Source organism: Tamandua tetradactyla, chromosome 14, assembly GCF_023851605.1.
Source record: "Tamandua tetradactyla isolate mTamTet1 chromosome 14, mTamTet1.pri, whole genome shotgun sequence".
Lineage (NCBI taxonomy): Eukaryota > Metazoa > Chordata > Mammalia > Pilosa > Myrmecophagidae > Tamandua > Tamandua tetradactyla.
The window spans coordinates 85,931,251-85,945,784 of NC_135340.1; positions in this window are offsets into that span (position 1 = coordinate 85,931,251).

The window sequence follows — 14,534 nt, forward strand, 5'->3', positions numbered from 1 at the left end:
ATTAGTACCAATCCTGCTCAAATTCTTCAAAAAAATTGAAGAGGAGGGAAAGATACCTAACTCATTCTACGAAGCCAACATCACCCTCATACCAAAGCCACACGAAGATATTACAAAAAAAGAAAACTGCAGACTAATCTCTCTTAAGAATATAGATGCAACAATCCTCAACAAAATTCTTGTAAATTGAATCCAGCAGCATATTAAAAGAATTATACACCACGACCAAGTAGGATTATCCCAGGTATGCAAAGATAGTTCAACATAAGAAAATCAATTAATGTAATACACCATATCAACAAATCAAAGCAGAAAAACCAAATGATCATCTCGACTGATGCAGAAAAAGCATTTGACAAAATTCAACATCCTTTCCTGTTGAAAACATTTCAAAGAATTGGAATAGAAGGGAATTTCCTCAACATGATGAAGGGAATATATGAAAAACACATAGCTAACATCATCCTCAATGGGGAAAAACTGAAAACTTTCTCCCTAAGATCAGGAACAACACAAGGATGTCCAGTATCACCATTGTTATTCAACATTGTGTTGGAAGTTCTAGCCAGAGCACTTACACAAGAAAAAGGAATACAAGGCATCAAAATTGGAAAGGAAGAAATAAAATTCTCACTGTTTGCAGATGGTATGATACTACACGTCGAAAACCCTGAAAAATCCACAGCAAAACTAGTAGAGCTAATAAATGAGTACAGCAAAGTGGCAGGTTACAAGATTAGCACTCAAAAATCTGTAGTGTTCTATATACTAGTAATGAACAATCTGAGGGGGAAATTTAAAAAAAATTCCACTTACAATTGCAACCAAAAGAATAAAATATTTAGGAATAAATTTAACTAAAGTGACAAAAGACTTATACAGAGAAAACTACAAGAAATTGTCAAAAGAAATCACAGAAGACCTAAATAAGTGAAAGAGCATCCCGTGTTCATGGATTGAAAGACTAATTTTAATTAAGATGTCAATTTTACCTAAATTGATTTACAGATTCAATACAATACCAATTAAAATCCCCAAACTTACTTTTCAGAAATAGAAAATCCAATAACTAAATTTACCTGGATGGGCAGGGTGCCCTGAATAAGTAAAAATATCCTAAGAAAGGAAAATGAAGTCAGAGTGCTTCTGCCAAAACTACCATCAGTGGTCTCACAGAATGCCTTACCCATCGTCATGGTATTCCACATAGCATCGCTTCTGATCAAGGAACACACTTCACAGCAAATGAAGTGTGGGAATAAGCATGTGCTCATGGAATTCTCTGGTCTTACCATGTTCCCCATCATCCAGAAGCAGCTGGATTGATAGAACGGTGGAATGGCCTTTTGAAAACTCAATTATGGTGCCAACTGGGTGGCAATACCTTGAAAGGCTGGGGTAATGTTCTCCAGGAAGCTGTATATGCTCTGAATCAGTGTCCGCTGTATGGTGCTGTTTCTCCCATAGCCAGGATCCATGGGTCCAGGAACCAAGGGGTGGAAATGGGAGTGGTACCACTCACTATTACCCCTAGTGACCCACTAGGAAAATTTTTGCTTCCTGTCCCTGCGACCCTGAGCTCTGATGGTCTACAGGTTTTAGTTCCAAAATGGGGAGTGCTTCCTCCAGGAGAAACAACAATGATTCCATTGTACTGGAAGTTAAGACTGCCACCTGGTCACTTTGGGCTACTTGTGCCACTGGATCAACAAGCCAAGAAGAGGATTACATTATTGTCTGGGGTAATTGACCCTGACTATGAGGAGGAAGTAAGACTGCAACTACATAATGGAGGTAAAGAGTTTTCTTGGAATATAGGAGATCCCCTAGGGCGTCTTTTAGTACTACCATGCCCTCTGATATTAAAATCAATGGGAAACTGCAACAACCCAATCCAAGTGTGGAGGGCCAGGAGCAATCAATCAGGCCCCAGCAGGGAAAGTCCCCACAACATTGGGGCGGAATGTCCCCAAGAGTTAAACAATAACCAATGTTAGGGAATTGAGGGAACGGGATGTGTTTTGGCAACAGCTAATGGCATTCTTTTGCTTCTATGATATGCTTGCTTGCTAGCAACTGCAAAACCACAACATGATCTTAGCTTTTATAAGCACACCTTGAAAACCTCTGGGGGCCACTCTCTGAATCTTCCTTCTTGGAAGTTTCTGAGGCAGTCACTGGCCGGCTAATAAAGACTCCCAATTGGCTTACAGTTTTGAATTATGTGGTTTCTCTTTCAGTGCACCCCACGACACAGGCAGTACTACAAATGGCTCTGAAACTTCAAGAATGAAGGTTTGGGTCACCCCACCAGGCAAAGAACCATGGCCAGCTGAAATGCTTGCTGAGGGTAAAGGGAACATGGAATGGGTAGTGGAAGAAGGTAGTGATAAATATGAACTTCGACCACGTGATCAGTTAGAGAAATGAGGACTGTAATGCTGTTTTGTTCATGTTATACTATTTAAGTTGTAAGATATCAAGTTTAAGAGTGACTATTACCCAAGTATTTGCACCCTATTCTGGAGAGATTTAATGTGTTTCCAGTTATATGCAGGACAGTTGAGTATTGTTAGGTGAAAGAAAAAAAATGTGTGTTTTGTTGTTTTTTATTAGAAATTAGGTTTAAGGTGGTATGTATTGCTGCCAAGTTGACAAGGGGTGGACTGTCATGGTCTGGTTCATGTGTCAACTTGGCCAAGTGATGGTTGGGCAAGTGCTGGCTTGTCAGTTGCGATGAGGACGTTTCATAGAATTAAATCGTGATCACGTCAGCTGCATCCACAGCTGATTCCATTTGTAATCAGCCAAAGGGGCATGTCTTCTGCAATGAGTGATGTTTAATCTAATCACTGAAAGCCTTTTAAGGAGGATTCAGAAGAGACAGGCTCTTCCTGTTTCAGCTGGTGAGCCTCTCCTGTGGAATTCTTCCAGACCCTCCATCGGAATCATCAGCTTCACAGCCTGCTCTGCAGATTTTGGACTCTGTGTTCCCGTGGCCATGTGAGGCACTTTTATAAATTTTATATTTGTGATGTTCCCTGTTGATTCTGTTTCTCTAGAGAACCCTAAATAATATACCTGGTTATATCCTATAGTATATTAAGCAGTGTTCTAGTTTGCTAGCTGTCGGAATGCAATATACCAGAAATGAAATGGCTTTCAAAAAGGGGAATTTAATGAGTTTCTAATTTACAGTTCTAAGGCCAAGAAAATGTCCCAATTAAAACAAGTCTATAGAAATGTCCAATCACAGGCATCCAGGGAAAGATACCTTGGTTCAAGAAGGCCAATGAAGTTCAGGGTTTCTCTCTCAAGTGAGAAGGCACATGACGAACACAGTCAGAGTTTCTCTCTCATCTGGAAAGGCACATGGTGAACACAGTCAGTGTTCCTCTCTTATTTGGAAGGGCACGTGGTGAATACGGCATCATCTGCTAGCTTCTTCTCCTGGATTCCTGTTTCATGAAGCTCTCTGGGAGACATTTTCCTTCTTCATCTCCAAGGGTCACTGGCTGGTGGACTCTGCTTCTCATGCTATGTCATTCTGCTCTGCTCTCTGAATCTCTCATTCTCCAAAATGTTTCCTCTTTTATAGGACTTCAGAAACTAATCAAGACCCAACCAAATGGATGGAGACATGCCACTACCTAATCCATTTTAACAATCACTCTAGATTAAAACACATCTCCAGGGAAATAATCTGATTACAGTTTCAAACATACAGTATTGAATAGGGGTTATTCTACCTTTATGTAATGGAATTTTGATTAAAACACAGCTTTTCTAGGGGACATACATAATCTCAAACCAGCACAAGCAGACAATCAAAAAGTACTGGCAAAGTCTCCTGAGGGAGGGGAGAAAGACTATGGACTATTAAACCTTACCATCAGGGAATCCCCTGACACTGTGTCAAACATTAGGGTCACCCAAATCAATATGCCATGCCCTTGATCACAAGGCTTACTCTTGTGACACTTATGTAGGTAGCATAGAAGCTCAGACTACCTATAGGCATGCCTAAGACTTCTGGAGGACCTCTTTTGTTGCTCAGATGTGGCCTCGCTCTCTTTAAGCCCAACTCTGCAAGTGAAATCATTGCTCTCTCCCCTACATGGGACATGACATCCAGGGGTGAAAGTCTCCCTGGCAATGTAGGAGATGACTCCCAGGGATGAATCCAATACTGGCCCTCTGGGATCAACAATTACATCCTGAACAAAAGGGGGAAAAGAAGTATAACTAATAAAGTTATCAGTGGCAGAGAGAGTTCAAATAAATTCAAGAGACTACACTGGAGGTTGCTTTCATGTAAGCTTCAGTTAGGCATTGTTACCTATCATAACCTGCCAACCCCAACCAGGACTATTCCAGCCAATTTTAAAGAAAACCTAGAGCAATATATAAGATTCCACAAGTGTTCCATGCACTAGAGTAACTTTCCAGAAACCTGCAACCTACAGATGGGTTACTGGACCAGATAAATCCTGAAACCTAGAGGGCCCATCCTTTCCAGAACATAAGATAGTTCCATCTCAATACCCCATATTATTCACAGATACTTCCAATGTGAAAAACATAGAATGGTCATAGCCAACAAATACCCCTAAAAAGAGGGATGAAAAGATCAAAGATGATGGTGGAGTTATACAGTGAAGATAGCATTTAACAAATGAATATGATTGCTGTATCATTAAATTGATATCTCTTTTAGTCTCTAGTATTTTAGAACAGCTAGAAGTAAAAACCCAAAATCATGGAATTGTAACTGTCATGGTCAGGTTCATGTGTCAACTTGGCCATGTGGTGGTACCTGTTTGTCTGGTTGGGCAACTGCTGGCCTGTTTGTTGTGGTGAAGACGTTTCATAGAATTAAATCATGATCATGTCAGCTGCATCCAGAACTGATTCCATTTGTAATCAGCCAAGGGGCATGTCTTCTGCAATGAGTGATGCTTAATCTAATCGCTGGAAGCCTTTTAGGGAGGATTCAGAAGAGACCGGCTCTCTTCCTGCTTCAGCCTGCAAGCCTCTCCTGTGGAGTTTGTCCAGACCCTTCATTGGAATCGTCAGCTTCAGAGCCTGCCCTGTGGATTTTGGGCTCTGTGTTCCTATAGTCACGTGAGACATTTTTATAAATTTTATATTTGCGAGTGTTTCCTGTTAATTCTGTTTCTCTAGAGAACCCTAACTAATACAACTTGGTACCAGGAGTGGTTCTTAAGAAACCGAATCTTAAAAAATGGGTTTTTATGAATGTGTTTCTACTCTGACTGGACTCAAAGGCACTAAGGACTCTGATTCCCATAATCAGCATGACACTCCCAATCCATGGAGTGAGTTGGTAAAAGAGATAGTCAAAATATCACCATTCAATTCTCCTAATGCTTCGCTTGTACAAAGTCAGGCTCTGGGGGATAATGTTTTTGACACCTTTGCAGAGTTTTGTGGAAATAAGATGTATAGAGATGTTGGCTGGTTGTTGTTAGATACACTGGATACATTAAGGAGTGAAAGGGATGGGTTTAAGGCTTCAAATGAGAAGCTTAACTGCTGTCTGACAGATGTGGAAATTTCTGTGAGTATCCTGAAGGAAAATCTTATTTCCTGTTCAATTGACTTGAGATCTCTGAAAACCAGACTCAGAATCTTATTGTTAGAGTAGCAACTTTACAACGTGAACTGAAATCTCAATGTTGCATGGTGTCTGCTGTTAGAATGAGAGCATCGACTGGAAAGGAGGGGGACCCTGAAAAATGGGATGGTGACATATGGATTGATAATGATGTCAGGGGTGAGGTTGAAACCCTAGGTCATACTGAGTCTTCTCTAGACTACCCTGTAATAGTCCACCCTGAGCACATAGCCACCCCACCTCCAGCCTGCCTTGAGGAGTTGGCCACCCAATCGCCTCCTGAAGGGATTAGCCCTAGAGTGACTGATCCTGTTTCACCAGATGAAACTGCAAATGAAGGCCCTGAAGCAAATGGCTTGGAATATATTTCTAATTCTTTTCATGACCCATCCCCACCACCCCTTATTTCTTCCAGACCTATAACTAGACTAAAGTCCCAACAGGCCCCTAAAGGTAAGGTACGAAGTATCACACATGAGGAGGTATGTTACACTCCAAAAGAACTGTGTGAGTATTCCAATTTATATAGACAGAAATCAGGGGAATATGTGTGGCAATGGATTTTAAGGGTGTGGGATAATGCTGGGAGGAATATAAGGCTGGATCAGGCTGAGTTTATTGATATGTGTCCACTAAGCAGAGGTTCTACATTCACTGTTACAGTTTGAGTGGTTAGAAAAGGTATTAACAGTTTGTTTGGATGGTTGGTTGAAACATGGATCAAAAAGTGGCCAACATCACCTGAGGTTGAAATGCCAAAACTGCCCTGGTACAATGTAGATGAGGGGATCCAGAGGCTTAGAGAGATTGGAATGTTAGAGTGGATTTATCATGCAAAACCTGCTTTTGCACCCCAGGAATGTCTGGAGGATGGACGTTTTACCAGAACAGTGAGAAATAAATTTGTGAGACTAGTGCCAACATCCCTGAAGAGCTCTGTAGTTGCACTTCTCTGTAGGTCAGATATTACTGTGGTAACTGCTGTTACTGAGCTGGAATCCTTAAACATAATGACAGGATTCCGAGTTGGCAGAAGTCAGGTGGCAGCACTTAATTGCCAAAGACAGGGTAGACATGGCTATTATAATAGACAGCAAACTCAAAGCAGGCATCAAAATTATATGACTCGCAGAGATTTGTGGCACTGGCTAGCAAACCATGGGGTACCTAGAAATACAATAGAAGGGCAGTCTACTAAATTCTTGTTTGAGCTGTATAAACAAAAGAGTTCCGATCAAGTGAACAGAAGTCTAATCTGAATTACAAAAACACAGAGTCACGGCCCCTTAATCAATTTCCAGACTTGAGACAGTTTACAGACACAGAGCCCCTTGAATGAAGGGGAGGCCAGGTCCCTTTAGGGGAGAAACCTGTTACACTGCTACAAATTTATATTGTTAATTTTCCTCCAAGCCTTCCCCAAGGAGACCTATGGCCTTTTACCAGGGTAACTGTGCACTGAGGAAAAGGAAATGATCAGATATTTTGGGGATTGTTAGACACTGGTTCAGAAGTGACATTAATTCCAGGGGACCCAAAACGTCACTCTGGTCCACCAGTCAGAGTTGGGGCTTACGGAGACCAAGTGATCAATGGACTTTTAGCTCATGTCCATCTCTAAGTGGATTCAGTGGGCCCCTGGACCCATTCTGTAGTTATTTCCCCAGTTCCAGAATGTATAATCGTAATAAACATACTGAGCAATGGCAGAATCTCCACATCAGTCTCTAACTCATGCAGTGAGGGCTATTATGGTGGGAAAGGCCAAGTGGAAGCCACTAGAACTGCCCCTACCAAGCAAAATAGTAAATCAGAAGCAATACCTGATTCCTGGAGGGATTGCAGAGATTACTGCCACTCTTTAGGACTTGAAGGGTGCAGGGGTGGTGATTCCCACCACATCCCCATTCAACTCTCCTATTTGGCCTGTGCAGAAAACAGATGGGTCTTGGAGGATGACAGTGGATTATCGTAAGTTCAACCAGGTGGTAATTCCAATTGCAGCTGCTGTTCTGGATGTAGTATCATTGCTTAAGCAAATCAATACATCCCCTGGTACCTGGTATGCAGCTATTGTTCTGGAATATGCTTTTTTCTCAAAAGCTGTTAGTAAGGACCACCAGAAGCAGTTTGCTTTCAGCTGGCAAGGTCAGCAATATACTTCCACTGTCTTACCTCGGGGGTATATCAATTCTCCAGCCCTATTTCATAATCTTGTCCGCAGGGACCTTGATAATTTCTCCCTCTCAGAAGACATCACACTGTTCCACTATATTGATTATATCATGTTGATTGGACCTATTGAGCAAGAAGTAACAACTACTCTAGATTTACTGGTAAGGCATTTGCATGTCAGAGGATGGGAGATAAATCCAACAAAAATACAGGGGCCTTCCACCTCAGTGAAATTTCTAGGTGTCCAGTGGTGTGGGGCATGTCGAGATATCCCTTCTAAGGTGAAGGATAAGTTGCTGCATCTGGCCCCTCCTATGACCAAAAAAGAAGCACAACACCTTGTTGGTCTCTTTGGATTTTGGTGACAACATATTCCTTATTTGGGTGTGCTACTCCTGCCCATTCATCAAGTGACTAGAAAAGCTGCTAATTTTTGAGTGGGGACCTGAACAAGAGGCGGCTCTGCGACAGGCCCAGGCTGCTCCGCCACTTGGGCCGTATGATCCAGCAGATCCAATGGTGCTGGAAGTTTCAGTGGCAAATAGAGATGCTGTTTGGAGACTTTGGCAGGCCCCTATAGGAGAATCACAATGTAGACCCTTAGGATTTTGTAGCAAAGCCTTACCATCTGCTGCAGATAACTACTGTCTTTTTGAGAAACAGCTTTTGGCCTGCTACTGAGCCTTAGGAGAGACTGAACGCTTAACCATGGGCCACCAAGTTACCATGAGACCTGAGTTGCCTATCATGAGCTGGGTGTTGTCTGACCCACCAAGCCATAAAGTTGGGCATGCACAGAAGCACTCTATTGTAAAATGAAAATGGTATATATGAGAAAGGGCCAGAGTAGGTCCTGAAGGCACAAGTAAATTACATGAAGAAGTGGCCCAAATGCCCATGGTTTCCACTCCTCCCACATTACCTTCTCATTCCCAGACCACAGCTATGCCTCTTGGGGAGTTCCTTACTGTGAACTGACTGAGGGAGAGAAAACTCGGGCCTGGTTTACAGATGGTTCAGCACAACATGCAGGTACCACCCAAAAGTGGACAGCTGCAGCACTACAACCCTTTCTGGAGTGTCCTTGAAGGACAGTGGTGAGGGGAAATCCTCCCAGTGGGCAGAACTTTGAGCAGTGCACCTGGTTGTTCATTTTGCTTGGAAGGAAAATGGGCCAGAGGTGCGTTTGTATACTGACTCTTGGGCTGTTGCTAATGGTTTGACTGGATGGTCAGGGGCTTGGAAAGACCATAATTGGAAAATTGGTGACAAGGATGTCTGGGGAAGAAGTATGTGGATAGACCTTTCTGAGTAGGCTAAAAACATGAAGACATTTGTGTTCCATATGAATGCGCACCAGAGGGTGACTTCAGCAGAGGAAGGTTTTAATAATCAAGTGGATAAGATGACCTGTTCTGTGGATTGCAGTCAGCCCCTTTCCCCAGCAACTCCTGCCACTGCCCAATGGGTTCATGAACAAAGTGGTCATGGTGGTAGGGATGGAGGTTATGCATGGGCTCAGCAACACGGACTTCCACTCACCAAGGCTGACTTGGCTACAGCCACTGCTGAGTGCCCAGAATATGGCACCATTCCCCAAGGTGACCAGACAGCTTCATGGTGGCAGGTTGATTACATTGGACCACTCCCTTCATGGAAGGGGCAGCTCTTTGTTCTAACTGGAATAGACACATACTCTGGATATGGGTTTGCTTACCCTGCATGCAATGCTTCTGCCAAAACTACTATCTGTGGGCTTACAGAATGCCTTATCCATCATCACGGTATTCCACATAGCATTGCTTCTGATCAAGGAACACACTTCATAGCAAATGAAGTGTGGGAATAGGAACTTGCTCATGGAATTCTCTGGTCTTACCATGTTCCCCATCATTCAGAAGCAGCTGGATTGATAGAACAGTGCAATGGCCTTTTGAAAATTCAATTACCATGCCAAGTAGGTGGCTGGGGTAATGTTCTCCAGGATGCTGTATATACTCTGAATCAGCGTCCTCTGTATGGTGCTGTTTCTCCCATAGCCAGGATTCATGGGTCCGGGAACCAAGGGGTAGAAATGGGAGTGGTACCACTCACTATTACCCCTAATGATCCACTAGGAAAATTTTTGCTTCCTGTCCCTGCGACCCTTAGTTCTGCTGGCCTATAGGTTTTAGTTCCAAAGGGGGGAGTGCTTCCGCCAGGAGAAACAACAATGATTCCATTGAACTGGAATCTAAGACTGCCACCTGGTCACTTTGGGCTACTTATGCCACTGGATCAACAAGCCAAGAAGGGGATTACATTATTGTCTGGGGTGATTGACCCTATCAGGGGGGAGTAGGACTGCAACTACACACTGGAGGTAAAGAAGAGTTTTCTTGGAATATAGGAGATCCCCTATGGCATCTTTTAGTACCACCATGCCCTGTGATTAAAATCAATGGAAAACTGCAACAACCCAATCCAGGCAGGACTACCAATGGCTCTGAAACTTCAGGAATGAAGATTTGGGTCACCCCACCAGGCAAAGAACCACGGCCAGCTGAAGTGCTTCCTGAGGGTAAAGGGAATATGGAATGAGTAGTGGAAGAAGGTAGTGATAAATATGAACTTCGACCACGTGATCAGTTACAGAAACGAGGACTGTAATGCTGTTTTGTTCATGTTATACTACTTAAGTTGTGAGATATCAAGTTTAAGAGTGAATATTACCCAAGGATTTGCACTCTATTCTGGAGAGATTTAATGTGTTTCCAGTTATATGCAGGACAGTTGAGTATTGTTAGGGGAAAGAAAAAATGTGTGTTTTATTTAAAAATTAGATATGGTTTAAGGTGATACGTATTGCTGCCAAGTTGACAAAGGGTGGACTGTCATGGCCAGGTTCATGTGTCAACTTGGCCAGGTGATGGTACCTGTTTGTCTGGTTGGACAAGTGCTGGCCTGTCTGTTGCAATGAGGACATTTCATAGAATTAAATTGTGATCACGTCACCTGCATCCACAGCTGATTCCATTTGTAATCAGCCAAAGGGGAGTGTCTTCTGCAATGAGTGATGCTTAATCTAATCACTGGAAGCCTTTTAAGGAGGATTCAGAAGAGACAGGCTCTCTTCCTGCTTTTGACCGGTGAGCCCCTCCTGTGGAGTTCGTCCAGACCCTCCATTAGAATCGTCAGCTTCACAGCCTGCCCTGCGGATTTCAGGCTCTGTGTTCCTACAGTTACATGAGACACTTTTATAAATTTTATATTTACTAGTGTTTCCTGTTGATTCTGTTTCTCTAAAGAACCCTGACTAATACAGTAACCCATGTCAAACTCTGAAATATGTTCTACAACTAATTGTGGTGCTGTGCTTTTAAATTTATTGCTTTTTTGTATATATGTCATTTTCACAAAAAGGAAGAAAAAAGTTGATTGCAGTGATAAAAAAAATAGTTAAGCCTTCTAGCTTCCTACATTCTGGAGCAGCTAGAAGGAAAAATCTGAGAGGATCATGTGGTGGCCCATGACAAGCTCTGGGATCTATCCTGTAACTTCTTGTTGAAGAGTGCTTTGAAAACTACTGCTTTTTTCTTTCTTTGCTTTGTTTATATGTTAAATTATACAATAAAAAAGTTAAGAAAAAACAAAAAAGAGTCAAAGAACTTAACGTGTACTCCCATTGTGCCAGCCCCTGGTAGCAAACCAATTTGCTATCTCCCAGCTGTTTTTACAGGGATTAGCTTGAGATCTGGTGGCTTTGCCCCCATTTTGTAGATGAGAAGACTGAGGCACAGAGAGGTAAAGGCTTTTCCCAGACAGTGGCATGTTGCCCTCCTGCTCCACATTCTTTCTACATGCATACCTTGCGGTGTCCAACCTGGTTGAAGGGCCCTTTTGCTTCATTTTAGCACCAAGAGCAGCAGGGCTGGTAGCCAGCATCCTTTGCCCTGAGTGCCTCCGTCCATCAGCACCCAGGTGTCACCCCACCCCACTGCGGGCTCCTACAGCCTAGAGTTCAAGGGAAGACATGGTTGGAAGATGCATTGCTCTACATTTACATTCTAAAATTCTAAGCAGTAAATTTATCATGACCAGGAAACAAATGATCATTCTTATTTCCCCACCCACTAGGTAAGACTTGCATTTGTGGTCAGAGCCCCCAAAGCAGATGAAGCTCCTTTGGGAGACTCGGGGCCCAGAATCCAGGATGGCATGATGGACGGTGCAGCATCCGGAGTCATGACGTACCCGGCATTAAGCGAGCGTATGAGCAAGCTACAAAGGCACAAAGAGTTATTCCACTGTTTCAGTGTAAGCAACTTCCTACGAGCCGTTGCAGTGTGATAATAACAGCTCTGGCATCTTTTTCTTAGTGGGACATGAGAAATTATCTAGGGATGGCACAGTTGACAGTAAGGGAATGGTTCCTCAGACCCAGACGGGAAGATACAGTGCCTGAAACCTACAAAGAATCTTTGCGTGCACTGACTGGACAATAAGCAAATATGTTCATCCCTCTTTTCTACCCATTAATCTAAATCTTCATCGGTAAGTCATTATGCCTCATATGGGCCTATACATTTTGTATTGCGTTTAAAATTCTCCACATGTTCACAGCAGCATTATTCACGGTAGCCAAAAACAACCCAAGTGCCCATCAAAGAAGAATGGAAAACAAAACGTGGTGTCCACATACAACGGGATACTCCTCAGCCTTAAAAAGGAAAGACGTTCTGATATATAAGACATCATGGATGAGCTTCAAAAAGAGTATACTATAGCGTTCACAATGTGACTGTGTGATTGTGAAAACCTTGTGTCTGATGCTCCTTCTGTCTACGGTATGGACAGATGAGTAAAACATATGGATTAAAAATAAATAAATAATAGGGGGCAGAAGTGTTAAAATAAATTTAGTATACTGAAATGTTAGTGATCAATGAAAGGGAGTGGTAAGGGGCATAGAAAAAAAATAGGGGAAACAAAGGCTAAAATCTATTGGGTAGATGGAAATACGAGCAGTCAATGAGAGGGTGGGGTGAGGGGTATGGTATGTATGAGTTTTTTCTTTTTTCTTTTTATTTCTTTTTCTGAATTGATGCAAATGTTCCAAGAAATGATAGTGGTGATGAACATACAGCTATGTGATGATAGTGTGAGCTATTGATTATATACCAAGAATGGAATGATCATATGGTAAGAATGTTCATGTTTGTTTGTTGTCATGTTTAAAAAAAAAAAAAGAAAAAGAACAGTTTACTAAATGAAATAAGTCAGACACAAAAGTAAAAATATTATGATCTCACTTACATGAAATATATGTAATAGTCAAATTCATAGAGACAGAAAGTGGATTAGAAGTCACCAGGGGCCAGAGGGAGGGAGTTACAGAGAGTTTTTACTTAATAGTATAGAGAGTTTGGTTTGGGATGATGAAAAATTTTGGAAATAGATAGTGGGGTGATTGCTCAACATGGCAAATATAATTAGTACCACTGAAATGTATACTTAAAATTGGTTACATTGTGTAGTGTTCTTTCATCCACAACAACAAATTTACTACACCAATACTATGGGTCAACAATAGAGGGGAATACGGGCTTTGGGAAGGTTTGGGTTTTATTTTTTATTCTTATTTCTGTTCTGAAGTAATGAAAATGTTCTAAAATTGATCATGGGAACGTAAACAAGCTATGTGATGACACGGTGAGCCAGCGATTGTATACTTTGGACGCTTAGTGTGGCGTGTGAATATATCTCAATAAAAATGAAAAAAAAACAACAGTTGAAATGGAAAATTTATGTTGTACATATTACTATAATAAAAAGAGCAACACCCCAGTATAAAGAAAATCAAATTGTTTATATAGACAGGGGTCCATAAAAAATATCTGTCCAGAGCCCTGCATAACCCTCAGGGAAGCCCTGACTCGGGGAGAAAAGCCTTGTCTATGGACCAGAGTTTGAAACATCTCAGAGCAGCAAGAGCCCCTGGCGGACATCTGGTCCAAAGGCTGCTCTTTACAAGGTAAGGGACAGAAAGACAGCGAGAGCAGATGCCTCCAGTTCTGTTGGAGGAGAGAAAACAGTGTGCTCAGAGTGGTGATGGGGGATCTCCCTGGAATGAGTTTCTGCTGAGCCCTGAAGTGCTGGCCAGATCTGCCAGTCTGGGGATAATGCAGGAGAGCATTCCCAGTGGGCTGTGCAGCAGAAGGGCAGGCGGGAGCAAAGGGAGGTGGGAGCCAGGGGTTGGTCTGGCTGAGCAGGGCCCGTGGACAGGGGCTGCTGGGCTGCAGCTGGGTCTCTAAGAGTTTCTTCCGGCCTCTGAGGCCCCACCCTGCTCTCCAGTTTGGAGACCATCTCTCCCATGAAGCCATCAGCATACTTGCCATTCATACCACCGGAACCATCTTCAGATTCAGCTTCAGAGGGACAAGTAAGGCTAAATTGGGGACAGTACCTAGAGCCACAGGCTTAGATGTAATTTTAAGCCACAGAATGAAACTTCAAAGATATTTTTCCTTCCCACAACTGTTTCAGCAAACTGCCATGCTTGTTCTCTCCTCTGTCCTCACTGGAAAGGTTTGAAAGAAATCTCCCATTAAGATACCTGGGTCAGGGTTAAAATTTGACTGTTACCTGGGAGATGGAAATGAAAACAAAACTCCTTTCTCTGTGTTCTGTATCGTTTCTTTTTTGAAAAACTATTTGTGTGCGTGTGTGAAATATAACATAC